Source organism: Dipodomys spectabilis, unplaced genomic scaffold (genome assembly GCF_019054845.1).
Source record: "Dipodomys spectabilis isolate Male_0828 unplaced genomic scaffold, ASM1905484v1 ptg000242l, whole genome shotgun sequence".
NCBI lineage: Eukaryota > Metazoa > Chordata > Mammalia > Rodentia > Heteromyidae > Dipodomys > Dipodomys spectabilis.
The window spans coordinates 3,994,311-4,015,789 of NW_024870919.1; the positions used below are offsets into that span (position 1 = coordinate 3,994,311).

General features: G+C 34.6%; 1 pseudogene; it reads right to left on the reverse strand.

The window, feature by feature from the left end:
* Window positions 1-15,581: 15,581 nt before the first annotated feature.
* On the reverse strand, window positions 15,582-15,678 carry LOC122124747 (annotated as a pseudogene).
* Between the last annotated feature and the right edge of the window lie 5,801 nt (window positions 15,679-21,479).

Genomic DNA, 21,479 nt, shown 5'->3' on the forward strand with positions numbered 1-21,479 from the left:
AACTGTTTAGAAGAGTTTGAAATTTGGTATTGATTTTCCTCCAGCACTGTTCTTTCTGTTAAGGATCGTTTTTGCTATTCCGGGTCTTTTATTGTTCCATGTGAATTTTTGGATTGCTTTTTCTATTTCCTTGAAGAATAAGGTTGGAATATTGATAAGTATCACAGTCAATTTGTAGATAGCGTTGGGAAGTATTGCCATTTTCACGATGTTGATCTTTCCAATCTAGGAACATGGGAGTTTTTGCCACTTTCTAAATCTGTTTTGATTTTCTTTTCCAGGTATTTAAAGTTTTCATCATAGACGTCCTTCTCGCCTTTGGTTAAGTTAATTCTTAGGTATTTTTATTTATGGGACTATTACGAATGGAGATGCTTTCCTAATTTCAGACACAATTTTCTCAATGTTGGCATACAGAAAAGCCATTGATTTTTGATGGTTAATTTCATACCCTGCTACTTTGCCCAAGTTTTGAGTCACCTTGAGTAACTTGGGAGTGGAGTCTTTAAATACAAGATCATGTCATCTGCAAAGAGGGAGAGTTTTACTTTTTCTTTCCCTATTTGAATCCCCTTTATGTTTGCATCTTGTCTTATTGCTGTAGATAGGCATTCTAATACTAGATTGAAGAGCAATAGAGAGAGTGGGCATCCTTGTCTCGTTCCTGAGTTTATCGGAAATAGCTTTAGTTTTTCACCATTGAGTATAATGCTTTCTGTAGTTTCTTTCCATCTACTGGATTGGGGTTTATCTTGATGCTCTTTTTCAAGGAGTGTCAGATCTCATTAAATTGTTGGTTTCAGATCTCTCCAATTTTTTGATATAGGAACTCAGATCTATGAAGTTGCCTCTGAATCATGCCTTTGCTGTGTCCCAGAGGAGCAGATAATCTCTGTGACAATTTTTGTTGAATATCATGAACATTTGAACTTCGTTTCTCATCTCTTCCATGACCCACTGAGGTTTCAAAAGTGTGTTTTTCAACCTCCATGTATTACTGGATTTTCTTTGGTGACTTTTTGTGTTGAGATCTAATTTTATTCCCTTTTGGTCTGAGAGAAGGCAAGATATAAATTCAATGTTTCTGAATTTTGACAAGTTTGTTTGTGACCAAAAATGTGGTGTATTTTGGAAAATGTTCCATGTGCTGCTGAGTAAAAAGTGTACTCTGATGCTGCTGGATGAATATTCGCTAGATGTCTGCTAATCAGTTGATGTATGCACTTGTTTAGATCGGCGGTTTCTATGTTGAGTTTTTGTCGAGTTGATCTATTTAGTGGGGATAGTGGTGTGTTAAAGTCCCCAACAATTAATTTCTTTGGATCTATGTGAGATTTAAAGTAGTATTTCTTGGATAAATTTGGGTGCACTATTGTTTGGCAAATATTTAGAATTTTAATATGCTCCTGTAGGAGAGATCCCTTAATTAGTGTATAGTAACCTTCTTTATCTCTTCTCAATAATTTTAATTTGAAGTCTTTTTATCTGATATTAGGATTGCAACTCATGCCTGTTCATGGGGTCCGTTTGCTTGGTAGATTTTGTTCCAGCCTTTCACTTTCAAAATGTGTTTTTTTGGGGGGCAAGTTGTGATTCCTGAAGGTAGCAGATAGAACATTCTTGCATTTAAAAAAAACTAGACAGTCTATGTCGCTTAATTGGAGAGTTACATCCATTAATATTGAGAGATAGCACTGAAAGGTATTTGGGTGTTCCTGCCATTTTATCCATCTTCTTGGGAGCTACGCCTACTGGGTTCTTCCTATGGTACTTGGATTCGGTTTGCGTGTGGTTTCTTGGCCTTTATTGTGGTCTTGTTGGTTTTCTATGTGTAGGACATCTTTAAGTATCTTTTGTAGAGCTGATTTGGTGGAGATATATTGTTTGTTTTTCTTTACTATGGAAGATTTTTATTTTACCTTCAGTTAGGAAGGAGAGTTTAGCTGGGTACACTATTCTTGGTTGATAGTTGTTTGTCTTTAGGGCATGGCATACATCATTCCAGGCTCTTCTTGCTTTAATTGTCTCTGTTGAGAAATCTGTGGTGATTCTAATTGGTTTTCCTTTATAGGTGACTGATCTTTTCTCCTTCACAGCTTTAAGGATCTTTTCCTTGGTCTGAATTGATCCTGTGTGGATTATAATGTGACGATGGGATGTCCTGTTCTTGTCTGGTCTATTTGGAATTCTAAAAGCTTCGTGTATCTGAATATGCCTATCTTCTTGCGTGTTGGGAAGTTCTCTGTTGGGATCCTCTTAAACAAATTTTCTAGACCATTAATTTCTGTCTCTATGTGCTCCTATACACCCATTTCCCTCAGATAAGGCTTTCTGATGGTGTCTTCCAAGTGTTGAATATATCTATCATATTTCTTGAATTTGTCTTTGATAGTTGTATGTTCTTTCTCTATAATGCCTAGGCTGTCTTCAATGCCGGAGATTCAATCTTCTGCATGGTCTATCTAACCTACCGTCAAGACTTTCTACTTTATTTTTCATTTCTTTTCCTTCTAATTGGTCAGCTTTTATGGCTTCAAATTCTTTGTTGGAGCTTTGTTTTAGATCTTGTATGAAATTCTTTACTTCCTTAATTTGGTGTTCAGTGTTTATTCCCAAAGCACTTAGTTGATGGGTTATGGTTTCCTTGGACTCCCATTCCTTCTATTGGGCTCCATTCAGCATTGCCTTTGTGGGCTCCCTGACTCCTTTCAGGTGTCTGTTTATTGATTCCATGAATGCCTCTATTGATCGTTGTCTATGTTCATCCTGCTCTTGCAATTCTTGTATTACTCTTTGATTAGATTTCTCATGTTCATGCAACTTTTGTAGTTCTCTTTGACTGATCTCAACCTGCTCACACAATACTTTCATTTCTCTTTGAGTCTTCCCATCTTGCTCACACAATTCCAGTATCAATTTTTGAGTAGATTCCTCAAGCCCATGAGCTTCCTGTTTTGATCTTTGGTTTGCCTCCTCTCTCTCCCTATCACGCTCACACTGAGTCCTTTGCAGGGTTTCAATCTTTTCATTCAGCATGTTTACATGAGTGTTTGTAGAGCTTTTTGGGAACTCTCCTCTGGATTATTCATTATGTGTTCTGTCACCTGATTATCTTGAGTGGGCATTGAGATACCCGGACTTGCCATTTTCCTTGTGTTTTTCTTGCTTTTTCTTCCCATTTGGGATGAAAGTAATACCAGTTTTGTGCTAGAACACCATTTTAAGGCAAGCATCAACCAAAGTCCTGTAATTGCATAGTCAAAAGTCTGCAGATACAATCTAGTTCAAGAGATACAGTCTATTCTACATTAAACAACTATTTATTAATGGGCTAAGAATAGCAAAGAAGAATTTGACAAACCAGAAATTATTATGTTTAGGGAGAAAGGTGGGGAAAAATAGGTTTAGAGGGATGTGGAAAGGTAAAAGGAGAGTGAAATTTACCAAGTCCTAATCTCACAGAGGGAAATGGATTGGAAAGAATGATAGGAAAGAGAGAAAAGAAATTAAAAAAGAGACAAAAAAATGAAAAGACAAATATTTAAATGTAAAAAATGAAACTCTTAAAAGTAATGAAAATTTAAAGAAGTAATATTGAGAGATGAACGGGGATAGGATGAGAGGAGGGGAGGGATAGAAAGGAGACCTGAAAAACTAAAAAATAAAAATACTTCCAATATTGTATAGGTGTAAATAAATAATACTGCTATTAAGGAATTTAATCCTAACAGGTTTTGAATTGAGTAATACATTTTTGGATTAAGTATGTACACAATGGGGGATAAAGTCTTATAATCAATGACAGGTATATATGAGGATGAGCAGAACAACAAATAATTCAAGCAGATCAGCACGGGAGTTTTACCTTCTCCGTTTCCAACCTGGGCCTGTTCACCCCTCCTTAGGCAACCTGGTGTTCCCCCGCTCCCAGGAGGGCACCATATTGATGCCAAACTTAGTGTGCACACCCAATCGGCATAGCGCACTGCAGCCCAGAACTACTGGACTCAAGCGTTCCTCCGGGCTCAGCCTTCTGAGTAGCTGGGATTACAGGTGCGCACCACCACGCCCGGCAAATAATTCATGCAAAAACAACAAAAGATGACAAAGTTAAAAGAATGACAAAGAAGGAACAAAAAAGACCAAAACGTCAGTAGATACTTTTTTAAAAAAAACCACACACACACATTTTCACCTAAAATAACAGTTATAAGAGTAAGAAAAAAAGATTAAAGAAACAAAAGGAAAAAATAGGAACAACTCAACACATACATTCAAAAGAAACAAAACAACCGAAGAGAACAAAAATTAACTCAGTAATCAAGAACCTGCAGGAAATGCAAAGATTTTTTTTAAAAAATAGCTATGATAAGCTTCTGAAAATCCTGACTACACGGGAGTCTACTGTTGTGAGGATAGTGGTTAAAGCTCAGACTGGTCAGAATGATCTGTTCACAATGCCGGGCACCTATTATTCTAAATTCCAGGAAGAATAACATGAAGTAGACTGAGCCCACGATCATACACAAGTAGGAAGCGAGATTCTTTCTGAAAGTTAATCAGGATAATTTAGGGTTGGGGGCATGCCCAAGTGGTAAGAACATCCATTTACGAGACATAAGACACTCAATTCAAATTCTAATATTATGGGTATTAAAGAAAAAAAGCTATGACTTTAAATAATGGGAATAATTGCAGGATTTGAATATTTGAGTGGAGAAAAATCCATGAGAGATAGTTTACCCATGTTGCAATGTTTTCTACTTAAGTGATAATATTATGTGGTACTCCAGACATAACAGAGTTACCTTGCAATTGAGCATGGAGGTGCATTTGGATGAAGGAAATACTCTTCACAAGTGTAAATTAAATACTTTTTTGGGGTAGGTTTTAGTTCTTGAACTAAGAGCCTGGGTGATATCTCTGAGTCTTTTCTCTCAAGGCTATCACTCTACTACTTTGAGCCACAGTTCCAATTCTGATTTTCTGTTGGTTGTTTGGAGATAAGAGGTTCATGGACTTTCCTGCCCAGGATAGCTTCAAACCATGATTGTCAGATCTCAGCCTCCTGATTAGCCAGGATTCCACGCCTGAGTAGTCCATGTTTCTAATAATTTAGTAAATTCTACAGTTACAGAAGTTATAATTTATCATTATAACCTTTATATGTGTGTATATTTATATCAATGCATACATATAGAAATATTTTAACATATTTTTGTATCTACAGTACATTTATGAAATCATCCTTCATTATAAAATAACATGGAAACAAGTATAATGAGGAGCAAAGAAAAGGGAATTGTCACGTTTCTTGTTGTTGAATGAAATATGAATTGTGAGAATCAGTTTCAGAAAACAATTTAACAAAATGGGTAATGGCTTTAATTCCAATCCCTTTATTTGCCCATATTGTACATCCTCACACATGAGTGTCAAAGTCAAACCACATTTTTTTGCCTTTGTATTTAAATCACATGTTATAATTTAGTGGATAGGTGTGAAGTAATCAAATAAAGATTAAAATAATAGTAAGTGAGGCTATGAGTTAGAGCTGAAAATTATTTTAAATATGATAATAGCTAATTAATTCCATATCTCTTACTTTTACTCTATTATCATATCCCTCATTCCATTAGGAAACTACATAGAAGGTTCTTACTAAATCATGTGTAAAATTATGAAAAAATGTATTAAAAAATATGGGCACAACAGGGCTGTGAAAGTCCCTCAGTAGTAGAGCTCTTGCCTTGCATGCATTAGGCCCTGGGTTTGATTCCTCAGCACCACATAAGCAAAAAGAAGAAACTGGATGTGGCTCTGTGGTTCCAGTGGTAGATCATTAGCCTTGAGCAGAAAAGCTGAGGTACAGAGCCCAGGCCCAGAGTTCAGGCCCCTTGACTGGACAAAAAAAACAACAACAAAGAATATGGGCACAGTGTGGTTTTAGCTGATTGAGAACTGTAGGGGGTAGTGTGTTTTTGAGATCTTGAAAAACAATGTGATGGAGATGATGGAAGGGATGTGCTTATTCTGGAAAATTGGCTAGAGGATTGCTCCCAGAAAAATAGTGGTGAATTCTTCCAAAAGGTTACGGTAAAATCACTCTCACAATCATGTTCTCTACTGCACTATTAACCGTAGAGAACTTATGGAAACAGCCCAGAAACCCGTTAGCGGAGGGATGGTTGGAGAAAGTGTTGCACATATACACAATTGGATTGCACCCATCCATTATAAAGACTGTTACAGCAGTTGCAAAGAAATGGATAGATCTAAAATTATGTTAAATAAACGAGATCAGAGCCAGACACACAAAGGACGCTTATTTGGAAGCCAGAATTTTATGCAAGTTAAACAACAATATTAATCAAAGCATGATATTTGCAGAGGAGTATTTGAAAGGTGTAATTTCTTATAAAATTGAACTTTTAATCCAACAAAATGAATACCAGGAAAATATCACTTGGAAAATGTGAGGGGAAGTCAAAGGGAAGGAATAAAGGGACTTCTGGAAGTAGAGAGTGAAGCCATAATATTCAATGCAGATAGTATGAAACTAGAAAAAATGAAAGTGGGGTGAGGTTTGGAAGGATGTGAGAAAGTTATGTAAAGATCCATTGTTCTTATAAACTGATTCGTTGAATGGAAAACCTTTCATAAAACTATTTAATAAAAATATAATTAAAAACAATGGAGACATCTGATCTTAAATCATGAGTCAACGTGATAATTTACTTCTCAGAAATTTTCTTTGCAGGTACTATCCTCATAATGACAAAAAAGTGAACAACGCAATGAATGTCAATACATCTCTTTGCATATCCTAAATAGACACAACATAAAAATCACAGTAAAAATATTAGAATATATCACATGATAAAATAACAAGTACAAAGTATCAAACTCTGATTGTTTTTCCAAGTGCTTTACCTTTGGTATCTAATTTAATCCTTACAATAATCCCATAAAGTGGAACTACTTCTATTTTTAATTCTAAGATGATGATATTTAAGTCTTCAGAGTTGGAATTACTAGTACAACTTTGCACACATAGTAAGTGTTAGCCTGCGGTCCATTCCCACCATATCAAATAACCTCATTCTATTTTATAACTAAATACCAGCACTCAGGCTACTAATTCTAGGAAAATTTCCCAAAATTATTGTGCACACTCTAATAATATTTCACTTCATCTTTCTTAGAAAATAGGTAATTAAGCCGGACACCAGTGGCTCATACCTATAATGCTAGCTACTCAGGAGGCTGAGATCTGAGGATTGAGGTTCAAAGCAGGCTCGGGCAGGACAGACTGTGAGACTCTTATCTCTAATAAACCACTAGTAAGCTGGAAGTGGCACTGTGGTCCAAGTGGTAGAGTGCTCGCCTTGAGTGGAAGAGTGCAGGGACAGTACCCAAGCCGAGAGTTCAAACCCCATGACCAACAACAACAACAAAAAAGAAAATAAGTAACTGTAATACGAAAATTCCAAGTTCATAATCAATTTATACCTCTCTGGTGAAAGGAACTGCTAAACTATAACATTCTTGGTTTCTAGCTCAAAATAGTAGAAATCATATTTTATTCCTTCACTCAACACTGTACTGCCTGGGGACCCCATCTCTTACCCCATTCTTACTGAAAGAATGACCTGCCCAATTCCTGATGGAAACAGACTACAGGTCTTTTGGAGCAATCGTTTCCACATTGTAGCTCACCTAAATTGTTTACCATTAGAAGTATTTTCATTGTTTTTTATACCCAACATTTTGAGAGAAATGTACTACTTTAAAATGTTATTAAAATAAGACTGATATAAAAATCACTTTTGACCCCAGATAAATATTTTACCCTTCATATACCCAAAAATGCAGTCTGACCTATCATTAATGTTAGGAACGAGAGGGTAAAAATCATAGACACCAAGACCTAAGTATGAATTTAAGACTCTCCAACTTGTGAATACAATTGGTTTAAAAAGACATCAATACTACTGCATTTTTAATTTCCCTATGATCATGATAATGATTCCCTATGATAATGATAATGATAATGATAAACTATTAACACTTAAAAATAACTCATTTTCTTGGGAGTAGGACACAAAACAAAAGGCTAATCCTAATCATTTTAAGAGAACATTATTTATACTAAAAGTTCACTCATAACTAAAGAGAGTCTAAAACTAACTGAAGTACAGAGACACAAAGGAAATAATTTAAGTGCATCATGTACATTCAATGGACTGTTAATAGAAAACAAAGTTATACTAATAATTAGCTTACCCAATTCACTTACGTTCTTTTATTCTATTCCATTTACTTTCATAAAAACTGGGTTTTCATAAAATGATGCATAAAAAAGCCTATATACCCACTTACATTTACAGATCTTAACAATTTTTATTTCAGAAATTTTTTTTTTTTTTTTTTTTTTAATTTAATTTAATTTTATTTGTGAACATACTGTACAGAGGAGTTACAGTTACATGGGCAGGATAATGTGTACATTTCTTACCAAGCATTGCAGCCTCCTCCTTTGTTTATCCTTCACATCCCTTCCCAGCCTCCCCCCTCCCCCCCTAATCCCAATCCTTCTCCTTCCTCCCTCCCCCCAGACCCCCCCCCCCCACCAACATTGTAAAGTTCGTTTTGGACATGACAACTTGTACTTCTCATTGTTGCAACAGGTCCACCTGTATCCTTAAACAACTGGTTTTTCCCCATCTCCTCCACAAGTTATACTGACATCAAATATAGTGAAAGCAAGGGTTATACTGTGGGGGAGGGACATACAAAACAACAAAGAGATAATCTTATAAATGTGTTAGAAACACATGCATGAAAGAAAAAAACATTAAAATACACATCTAAGGGTTCATTTTCCTGACATCACATTATCTGACCTTTTCCGCTTGACTCATACATATACTAGATATTACAAATAAGGGAAACCATGGGACCTACGTTTCTTTGGGCCTGGCTTACTTCACTTAATATAATTTTTTCCAAGTTTTTCCATTTCCTAACAAATGGGGCAATGTCATTCTTTCTGATGGAGGCATAGAATTCCATTGTGTATATATACCACATTTTCTTGATCCATTCATCTACTGAGGGGCATCTGGGTTGGTTCCATATCTTAGCTATGGTAAATAATGCTGCAATAAACATAGTTGTGCTGGTAGCTTTAGTGTGGTCTTGTTTGTAAACATTAGGGTAAATGCCCAAAAGTGGGATTGAAAAACTTAACAAAATTGACAGACCCTTAGCAAATCTTATCAGAAAAAGAAGAGAACACACCCAAATTAATAAACTCAGAGATGAAAATGGAAACATCACCACGGAAACAACCAAGATTCAGAACATTATAAGGGAATACTTCTCAAAACTTTATGCTAATAAGTTTGAGAACTTGACAGAAATGGACCTTTTCCTAGCAAATATTGACATGCCAAAACTAAACCAAGATGAGTTAAACCAGCTTAACAGGCCCATATCAAGCATTGAAATAGAAACAGCAATAAGAGACCTCCCAGCTAAGAAAAGTCCAGGACCAGATGGTTTTACAGCGGAATTTTACAAGGCCTTCAAAGCAGAGCTCACACCAATACTCCTCCAACTCTTCAATGAAATTGAAAGAGAAAGCTCACTACCGAACACATTCTATGAAGCCATCATAACCCTCATCCCAAAACCAGGCAGGGACTCATCAAAGAAAGAGAACTATAGACCCATTTCTTTGATGAACATTGATGCAAAACTTCTCAACAAAATTTTGGCCAATCGACTTCAACAATTCATCCAAAAAATCATACACCATGATCAAACAGGATTCATTTCAGGGATGCAAAGCTGGTTCAATATACGCAAATCAATTAATATTATTCATCACATCAACAGGAGCAAGAATAAGAACCACATGGTTATCTCAATAGATGCAGAAAAAGCATTCGACAAGATCCAACACCCCTTTATGATGAAGGTTTTGGAAAAATTAGGAATCCATGGAACATTCCTCAATACGATAAAGGCTGTATATGACAAACCTACAGCCAGCATTATACTCAATGGTGAAAAACTAAAGCCATTTCCTCTTAACTCAGGAACAAGACAAGGATGCCCACTCTCTCCACTTCTCTTCAATCTAGTATTAGAATGCCTAGCTACAGCAATAAGACAAGATGCAGACATAAAGGGGATCCAAATAGGGAAAGAAGAAATAAAACTCTCCCTCTTTGCAGATGACATGATCTTGTATTTAAAGAATCCCATAGACTCCACTCCCAAATTACTCAAGCTGATTCAAAACTTCGGCAAAGTAGCAGGTTATAAAATTAACCCCCAAAAATCAATGGCTTTTCTGTATGCCAACAATGAGAAAAGTGTGGCTGAAATTAGGAAAGCAACTCCATTTGTAATAGCCCCACAAAAAATAAAATACCTAGGAATTAACTTAACTAAAGAAGTGAAGGACCTCTATGATGAAAACTTTAAAATCTTGAAAAAGGAAATCAACACAGAACTTAAAAAATGGCAAAACCTCCCATGCTCCTGGATTGGAAAGATTAACATCGTGAAAATGGCAATACTTCCCAAGGCTATCTACAAATTCAACGCAATACCTATCAAAATTCCACCCTCATTCTTCAAGGAAATAGAAGAGGCAATCCAAAAATTCATATGGAACAATAAAAGACCCCGAATAGCAAAAACGCTCCTGAATGGAAAGAACACTGCTGGAGGAATATCAATACCAAACTTCAAACTCTACTATAAAGCCATAGTAATCAAAACAGCTTGGTATTGGCATAAGAACAGACCTCAGGACCAATGGAATAGAATTGAAAACCCAGAAATGAACCCACAGACCTATAGCCATCTAATCTTCGATAAGGGAGCTAAAACAATAGAATGGAAGAAAGACAACCTCTTCAGTAAATGGTGCTGGCAAAATTGGTTAACTACATGTAGAAAACTTAAGCTAGATCCTTATATATCACCCTGCACCAGAATCAACTCCAAATGGATCAAAGACCTTGAACTCAAAGCAGACACTCTGAAAACATTACAGGATGGAATAGGAGAAACCCTAGGTCTCCTTGGCTCAGGCCGAAATTTTCTGAATAGAGACCTGGAAACACAACAAATCAAAGAAAGGTTGGACAAATGGGATTGCATAAAGTTGCAGAGCTTCTGCAGGGCAAATGACATAGCTAGCAAGATCAATAGAAAGCCCACGGATTGGGAGAAGATCTTTACTGGCCATACAACGGACAAGGGTCTCATATCTAAAATATACTTGGAACTCAAAAAATTAAACCCCCCAACAACAAATCCTCAAAGAAACAACTGCCCAATAAATAAGTGGGCGAAAGACTTAAAGAGAAACTTCTCTGAAGAAGAAAGAAGGATGGCCAACAGACACATGAAGAAATGTTCAACATCCCTAGCCATAAAAGAAATGCAAATCAAAACAACATTGAGATATCACCTCACTCCAGTGAGAACGGCAAAAATCAAGAACTCTAACAACAACAGATGCTGGAGGGGATGTGGACAGAAAGGAACCTTAATTCATTGTTGGTGGGAATGTAAACTTATTTCAGAAATTTTATCTCTATAGTCAATGAACTGAAATAAAACTAAAATATTCAAAGGATTTTCAGAAATGGCAAGATTTGCTCTGGGATGTTATGTAAGCCTTATTTGTTAAAATTGCCATAGTTACTCCCACAAAAGAGCCATTAGTAAAGATCCCTGTGCATGTACAAAACACTTTCAAATATGTCCACAATCTGGACATGACACATGCTTTTTGTTTGTTCATTTTTGAAAGGAATATCTAACAAGCATATCCACAATACTTACTTTCAATCAATAAGATGGGATTTTCAAACGTAATATGGGTTTGATTATCTCTTAGTGAGAACATATATGATCTTGCAAAGAAAGTGATTTTCAACAGAAATCCGGAAAGAGTTTATCCAATTTGTGTTTTACAGGACTAACGAGAGAGTAATATCTGTTTGGTAAAGTCGGTCCAAATCACTCCATGAGTGTATTTTAAAAGTATAAACAATTTAAGAAGTCAAATACATATTTTGTACTGACAATGATTTTACAGCAATAACTTACTACCTAATTATGTCTGTATCTTCTTACCTAACATACAATAAGAGCTGAAGGCAGTCTCTTTATCTAACTTAATGTTGTAAATGCTTTGATTATGATGACGTTATTATTAGACAAATAATATGTACAGACGGGTGGTTCCACTGAAATGACATGACAGAAGACTGATAAATAAAAACATTGCAACACAGTTAGCTCTTTTCAGCCTCACCCTGTCCACATTGGCAAGCAACATTGCAACAGCACACACACACATATACACATACACACATGTTCGCACATGTATACACACATATACATGCATGCTAAATTCAGGGTTTATTGTACAAAAAAGTTCAAATAAAATATTAGTGATTAGGACAAATGATAACATGCCTTATTACAAAATAATACATAAACCATCACCACGCATGTTACATTTTATCTGCCTCTCCACATGTGACCACTTAATTTATTTTTAATTAATTAATTGCCTTATTAATTAATTCGTTTGTTTGGTGCAAATACTAGGGCTTGAACTCAGGACCTGGCTTTGTCCCAGTATTTATTTTTTGTTTCAGTTTTCTCAAGGCTAGCATTTTACTGCTTGTACCACAGCTCCATTTCTAGCTTTTGCTGGTTACCTTCAAATCAGAATCTAATGGACTTTTTATTCCTTGGTCTGCTTTCAAACCACAATCCACACATTTCATCTTTCTGATTAACTACTACTAAAGACATAAGCCATGAGTGTGGCTTCTACTTTTTCCTCTATAGGTATCTAATGAACATACTTAGATATTAATTTAAAAATGAGAGTATAGAAGCAAGGTGTACAGTGATGATACTGTCCTGTCAGAAATACAAGTTAGTAATGTAAATTTATTCTTAAGACCATACACAAAAAATACCATGATATAGTGTAAGAGAACTCACCATTGAACATATGAGCATTAAGAATTTTCTAATAGATCCATTATATATTGGTACCAACATTAGAAAAATGCATGAGGCATTAGTAAAATAGAAGTCCTTTGCATGACTACATACATTCCTTGTTTTTTTAAAAGACATTTGCTTTCATCTAAAAAGTAGGCCTGTCTATAGTCTTCATGTGATGTTGATGATTGAAAGTGATGAGGTCAAAATGTATTAGTAGTCCTTAACTATCAATTCACATTTTTTTCTTGGAGAATATAATGATCAAATCAGTAGTTCAGAATCAGCAAGCAATAGTTCAGAACCATGCTTCCAGTGCAAGTGGATCATGAGTAAGAAATCCTCAATGCCAATTTCCACAAAGTTTTGTCACAGATACCATCTCCCTGACTTCTCTAGCTGCTTTACTACCCTCCTATTCCTTCATTATACAGGAAAAGCGTGATTCAACTGATTTCAGTCAGATGTTACTAGAATTATCAAGGATTTAGTTGATTTTCTGTAATTTGATCAAAGTTATGTCTCTTTATGTAGGCTACTAAAAATGTATTTACTAACTTCAAGTAATTACATGAATTCTATTTCCATCTTTTTAAAAAAATAAAATTTTGTTTGCCCTATAAATTGATCAGAGGCATAGATTTTGTGGCTAGCTTGGTCACTGCACATCTGTCTCTCTCTCTCTCCCTTTCTTGGTTCTCATGGATAATATGATTGTTCCATAATTATCCTAATTTATTTTGCATTTATATTTTTGGTTGCATCATTTCACTTTTTGCTTTGCCATTTCCCAAAACATTTATATAGAGGGCATTAGATCCTATTTTCTCATTCCTAGAATAAGTTGCACATGAAGACATCACTGGTCCTCATTTTCAGTGTGTATGTTTGAATACGGAGGAACATCTTTCCTCTGCTCTCCATAAATTCCCTACTCTCCAGTTAGATTAATTTTGAATAGTAAAATTGGAAAAAGAGAAAACAAATAATGGTGAATAAACAGATGCAGAAAATTCAACGAATATTTCTGACCAGTTCAAACAATATGAATTATTAGGGAAATACATGGACACCTCATTCTCACTGGCACTCAAAGTCTCTGGTTAGAAAATTCTTAGGAATATGAGGAACAACATGAAAAAGTAAGGAATGGTATCAACTGCAAGAAAAAAATGGAGAAGGATCCAAGCAAGTTTCTTCATTAGGTTGCCAAAAATATTCGGCTTACTACAGTGCGGATACTTCTTTCCCAAAAGGCCACTCATGTGAATAGTAGGGATGACGATGAGTATACCCCTCTTCATCGAGAAGCCTACAGTGGACACTTAGGCATTGTCAGTGAGTTGGTGTCTCAAGTGGCACATGCAATAACTGTAGATGACTGGACACCCCTGCATAGTGCATATACGTGGAATAATACCAGAGTGGCTTCTTTCCTACTTCATCATGATACAGATAGGAATGCCCAAACTGAAGGCCTTTTGACACCCTCACATCTTGCTGCTGAGAATTGAGATAGCAAAGATACACTGGATCTCCTTCTTTTGAACCATTATATAAAACCAGGCCTGAAGAACAACATAGAAGAAACTGCATTTGATATTGCCAAAAAGATAAGTATGTATCATTACCTCTATGAAGTTTTGGAAGGCTGCACAAATTGTTCACCTAAGTCCTAAGAGCAATATCTTTTTTTATTTTTTGGTCGGTCATGGGGCTTGAACCCTGGGCCTGGGAGCTATCCCTATGCTTTTCAGCTCAAGATGAGTGCTCTACCACTTGAGCCAGAGCTCCACTTCCAGTTTTCTAGTGGATTATTGGAGATAAGAGTACCACAGACTTTCCTTCCCAGGCTGGCTTTGAACCATGATCCTCGGATCTCAGCCTCCTGTGTAGCTAGGGTTTATAGGCATGAGCCACCAGTGCCTGGCAACACCAATATTTTACTGTAAAAATTCATGGATTCCGCAGAATTCTTCCAAGTGAATTGCCTGCATTGGATGTCAAAATGTATTCAATAGTTTTTGTATACATGTACAATGATTTCTTCAGGGTTTGTGATTTTTTAATCAGAAATAATTTTAACTTACCTGTTGAAATGAGTAGTACAGAAGATAAAATATTTCTGGTGCTTGCATGAAAATGTATATTTTAAAATATTCTATATTCTATGTTTGCATAATGTTCATAATTTATTTTATTTTCTCCTAGATATACTTTGAATTCTACATTATTTTATAATATATAGGTTCATTAACATGTCCTTTCCGATTGCATTCCATATAGAAACAGTTTTATTCCTTTTTTTTCTAGGTCTTAATATTATTTTTCTTTGGGATAAAATGACAATGTTGTCTAATTTGAAAATTTTTGTAAAGTTTATGTTATGTAAACGCCTATCTGAGGTGAAGATTTAATACACTGATGTCAAACTAAATTTAATTATATGAATTGTGTGTATTGTTATACTTGTAATTTTGTAATCAACTTTTTAATAACTGTTTTTCATTTCTTGCATCTGAAGAATGAAAAATATGGAATACTTCTCAAATTTTCATATTATCCTTGTGCAAGTGCCATGTTAATATCTGTATTGTAATTTGAGTATACATGCTGCTGAAGCATGTAGTATCCTCTAAATTATGTAGTTAATGAAGCAATCTTTATACAGGCTTATACCTATGGGTACCTACTTGTAACAAGGAAACCTTATTGTTCCTAACAATGCTAACGGTCTTATTTCCCTAAAATTCTGTGAATAGTGGAAAAAATTATATTGATCAGTTGATTACTCACATTTGCAAATTTTTTTGTGAATGACTATCTTAAGTCTTTTGATTTGGAATTTGATCGTACTCTCAATTATTTATAGATAGGTCCAAAAGTGATGGCTTTTTCAAGTATTTATTTATCCAACTGAATTAGCTTTGTGGACCTAATGGATTCAAAGTAAGCGTTGCTTGAGAGCTACTTCTAAACTTCTTCAGCTGACATTTTCCCAAATGAGGTGTTACTGGCACAAATGTCTACCTGAGCCTTTACGCTTTTTCCTTGTGGGAACAGACCAACCAGAACATCTTACCCTGACAGCATAGATTGTCTTACTGGAACAAAACTAATCTTGGTTACAAGGGATCATGGAGAGATGAACAGTTCAAACAGAACTGTTCAGACTAGAAGGTATTTTATCAAAATATAATTGTTTATTATACCTTCCATTTCAAAAGTAGCTAAAGCCAAAAAGGTGAAAAAATTGTTGGTATGCATGATTACTTAATGTCCTGGCCTGTCTACCATCCAACCAGGCAGGAACTTACACTACTGCCTTTTTATCACCAAATATTTTCAGAAGTCCATATATTTCTCCTCATTATTAGGCATTAAATTGATAATGTTTTAATCACAGTGTTTTCTATTGCCTCCATGCTGTAAATCTACAAATGGTAAAGTTTTAGGTCTAACTCTATCAAACACTGAGGTAGAGATAATGGAATAATACTTTAAAACAAAGTTGCCTTTGATACAGTAACTACAACAGAACAATGCAACACACGTGTCTTTTAATTATATTATATATAGTTATATATTTTATATTTATATGTGCTTATTTTATATTTCACACAGTGAAACTTACTGGAATTAGTTGATAATTGGACAAATAAATTGATACTTATTTATTCCAATAAATAGATTTGGAATATAAATAATTAGGTTTAAAATATATATTAGACTATAAAAAGTATCAATGCAATGTTTTTAGTATAAACTTGTGATACATTGTAACTGTTCTTGGTCTTCTGAATCCACATGGTAAAAAACAGTGTTTTCCTCTAATCTATAATGGATTTTACTCTGCTGCTCTGTTTACTGTTTTAACTCTCTTGTCCCAGGCTGTTTTTCTCCATATTTCTGAAGCATTCCTACTGATTATGCCCAAATTTTGCTAAGATGTCTAAAAAATATTATTCATCTGCAGTAACCATGGGTCCTAGGATCCCAGGTCCCAGTTGCCTGCATCATCAGATAATAGGGGCAAGTCTTCCCACCAAGGCCCATGCAACATGTCAACACAAATAATTGAATACCCATCTCAATTTCTCATTTCCTACATTTCAGGGCCCCAATTCCTTGAGATGCAGGAATTAGCAGTAAGCAATTGTGAAATGCAAGGCAATTTAAAATGAAGGATGAGATCACAAAATTTGAGAGAAAGTACTGTAATTCAAACATTCAACTTACAGATGACCAGCCCATATGAGTGAACAAGTTCACAAAGTGTCATAAGATTATTTTTAATACCCCATCCCTATGATTAATGAAAGATTTTATTCCAACATAAATTGGCCAAAAAATAGTTCCTGGAAGGATAAATCCATAATTGATCTACCAAAGCCCAGAAAACTTGACTTAGAGGTCAAATGTAATTCAGAAAAAAATATTTGAAGCACTAAGAAGTGCTTCAAAACACTGGGACTTCAGTACAACATGGTTCTGTGGTATAAAAATGTCACTCTCACACCAATGATAATCTACATTGAATCTCCTAAAAGTGTATTCCTTTTCAAATAAACTTTTCAAAATCACATTCGCCAAAATAACATTTGACAAGTTGATGATACTTAGTGACATTACAAGTTTTTCAAGTGTAGGGAACAAGTTACAATAGAGTTGAATTATTTACACAACACAAATGCAAAACACGTTCAACCTTTCATTAAAGTGTAGAAATAGTACCACCCACAATTTGTGTTTTTCAGTAAGGGCCTTCCAGAAATGTGATAAATAGATCAGCCTCCTAAATTTCAAACCCAAACATTAGCTAATAAATTACATCATTTAATAAGTTACATTTTAAAAAGTCAAAAATAGTTGCCTTATCATATGTTATTTTATGTTTTCCCTCTGTCTAACATAGTAAGAAATGTGACTTCAAGTCTTGAATATCGGTACTCTTCTGAGATATGACAAACATAATATCTGTCTTCTATTTCTAACATATTCCTCTCTAGGAATAAAGTCAATTTTCTTCTTTTTCCAAAACTTATAGGTAGTAGAAAATATTATTCCATGTAAAATAAAAGAATCTCACCATTGTACAAAGCTATTTATAAAAATTCGTAGTTAAGAATACATTCTAATCCGTTTTTAACTTTCTTTTCGACTAAAGATTAATCTTCTAAATGAATGAGAATAAAATCATGTTTAGGTGCTTCACGTCTCCAGTCTTGCAAATTGTTGCTGCAGATGAATCAATTATGGAAATATAGGCTGACATAGTTCAAGAATATGCAGGATTGAAAGTCCATGGAATGTATATAAACCTTTCAAAGTATTAATACACAGTTTAACAGAACGACAATCAGGAAGTTGAAACCAGAGAGGAATTATAGTAAAGACATAGAATGAATGAATAATGAACAAGTGGCAAGTACAGTTAGAATACTCAATGTGCACATATGATAAAGGAAGTGGTAAATTGGAAATAAATCTTGGAGAACGGGTTGGTGAGGAATGATGGAAAGAATGACTCTAATCTAGAAGCATTAGACAATTAGATGGATATATTTAATTGTAACACAATTGCACAACCTTTTAAAATTCAGTTAAAAACACAAGAAACAAAAGCACACAAAAATTACAACCTAACAACAATCTCTAGAGAGTATGAATATGACATCTCAAAATTTTAATCAGTTAAAGTAGGGCTGTATTGGTAAAAGCATACAAAGCTGTTCAAAATGGGAAGTTTGGGATAGGGGAGAAATTTAAACAGAATTAAATAGATTATCTAAGGTTATAAATCACCTACATCTGCTGCAAATAGTATCTTTCTTCTAAGAGTTTTCTGTCTAAACTGGATAATCCAATCCTGAGACACACTTGGTAGCTTGTGAGGATAGAATAGAAGAAACAAGATCAAGATCCCATTACTCCACTGGAGAGAAAACAATCCTCTATTTTCTCTAATCTCTCTTCACTACTCTTTCTTCATATTTTAAGTCAATTGATTTTGAATTATATTTTTCCTTCTTTCTTCTGGCAAAGTAATTGGTCGTCAAAGTAATTCATTAAATATTATTTGCCCTTTGCTTCTTTCATGCTGTTTAATTGGCCAAGTGAGTCCATTAAACTTCCCTCTTGCATTTGGTTGCCATGAAACAACATATATGTTAATGAGGAGAAATCTAATGTAAAACAATATCTCCAGAAAACTGTCCAAGAAGCTGTGATCACAAATATTTGGCTATATTTTTTCTTTTACCTTGAAAGACTTCTTGTGTCTAAATTCAAAATTAAGTAATCCATCACATGTTGGTTCAATCAGAATTGTCTAACCTCAAAGATATATTTTGCTAACAAGATGTTTAGAGGAAACCAAAAAATACTGCACTTTTATCTTCTCTCTTAAGATTCTCCTGAGATACCATATCAGGAACAGTGAAGTTATTCCATGCAAAATTAATTCTATAGATTATTTTTTTCTTGGTCTTGCATTTCCTCACCAAGATGTATGGAGGAGAATAGAGTTAAATCACCCATACCTTGGAAGACAGTGTCTGTTACAAAAGGACAATGCTTCTATGTCCTACTTCTATGTCCTCCTCTAAGCTCTTGCCGGATTTCTAATTAATCACAGCTTCTTGGCTTCAGGTCTAGTGAACCTGAAGGACTATATGGACTCCACCACTGCTACATCTTCATTATTTCTCTTTTAAAACTCTTTAAGTTGCCTCATTTGGATGTGGAATTTATTTTCATGTCTTCATTCAATCAGTTCTGCATTGTAGTGAGCTAAATGGGCTCTGTAAAATCACTTTAGGGAGTAAAAATACTAACACAATTTATATAAAAAAGTTTTGACCTCCCTTCACTGCTGAAGACAATACACTTAGCTAAGGCTTCTAAGAAAACTTTTTTTAATTAACATTTCCATTTGCTCAATTCTTTTCTGAACTTTTTGGCATATGTAATAACAGAAGTCTTCACTATCTGATATTAACAAGGATATTATTTTTTGTGAGTCACTTAGAAATGTGAAATCATTGGTTTGAAGTATACAATCAGATTTTTTTCTGTGTTTCACTGCTTTACGTCCAAAGACATTGTGGAAAGTGTTACAAACAGAAATGTGTAATCCCAACACCTTCTTCCATTATGAAGGGCACTTTCTCCCTAAATATTTTGACTCAAATTATCTTTTTCAGAGAATAACTGCTTGGAAATTAAAGGTAAATTCACAAATTTTGAAGCCTCATTTTTTTAAGAACTTTGAATTTAAATTGCAATACAACCTTGTTTCAAACAGTGAGAATATAGTTCCTGGGTAAAGACAATTCCAAGGGAACCTACAGGACTTACAGCAAGGATTCTGAGGTCAGATTGTTTAGTGTGAAAAAGAGCCATCTTCATCCACATTTCTTCCTCTCTACTAAGTTTCCTTGGATTTCTTTGCATGAAAGCCTATTCTTCCAGGCAATTTTAAATTTTCTTAATAGGCTAAGTTGTTAAAATTTTGAACAATTAAAATTTACCTGTCATAACTTTAAAACTCTTGAAAATCCTTTTTCAGAACCACAAATTCATCAATCTTAATTCCACCCTTACCATCAAAAAGTTGACATGCTGTTTCATGATATAGTATCCATGCAGCTATTATTTTCCAGTGGCTTTGTTATGCGTATATATAACCATATTAGCTGATGCTAAGCAAAATGAATTCAAATATATGGAACCAGATTTTTTTCATTTGTGGTTGTTGTTTTTGATGAACTATGTGATTTCTGATTTCTTTGGGTTTTTCCCCTATGGTTTATCCCTGCTGTATTTCATTTTGTATTGTGTATATATTTACCTTAATTAGCAAAGGGAAGAGGAAAAGCATAATGGTGAGACAAAGGAAAAAAGGAAAACCAATGCAATAGCAATACTCACAAGACAATATGTTGGAAACGTACATTAAAACTTGTGAAGGGTGAAGGGGTGAAGTAAAACTGTGAGAAAAATGAGGGAGTGTTAACAAGTTTGAAAAGTTATGATTTAATTCCTTACAATTAATGTAACACCACTGTACATCACTTTGATAATAAAATTGAAAAAAATAAGCTGCGTAAAATATACTTTCACTGTATTGGCACAGTAAATAATATTCTTTATGTAGTAATATTTTAAAAATCAATACTATTTGGCATCTAATTTGAATTAATTACCCCTTCTTTATCAGCGGGTCATCAACTTGAATGTTATCCAACTAGAAAATATTTTCACAATATAATTGCCAAATTTTTCAAAAAAGAATAAATTTAGTACTTTCTCATTCTAAAACAGAAAACAATTTAATGCTATGGAAACCCATAACTTTTAAAAGTAAGTAAGTTGTTAAGAGGACAGAATATATGTGTTCTTCAAAATTTGTATGACTAATAACT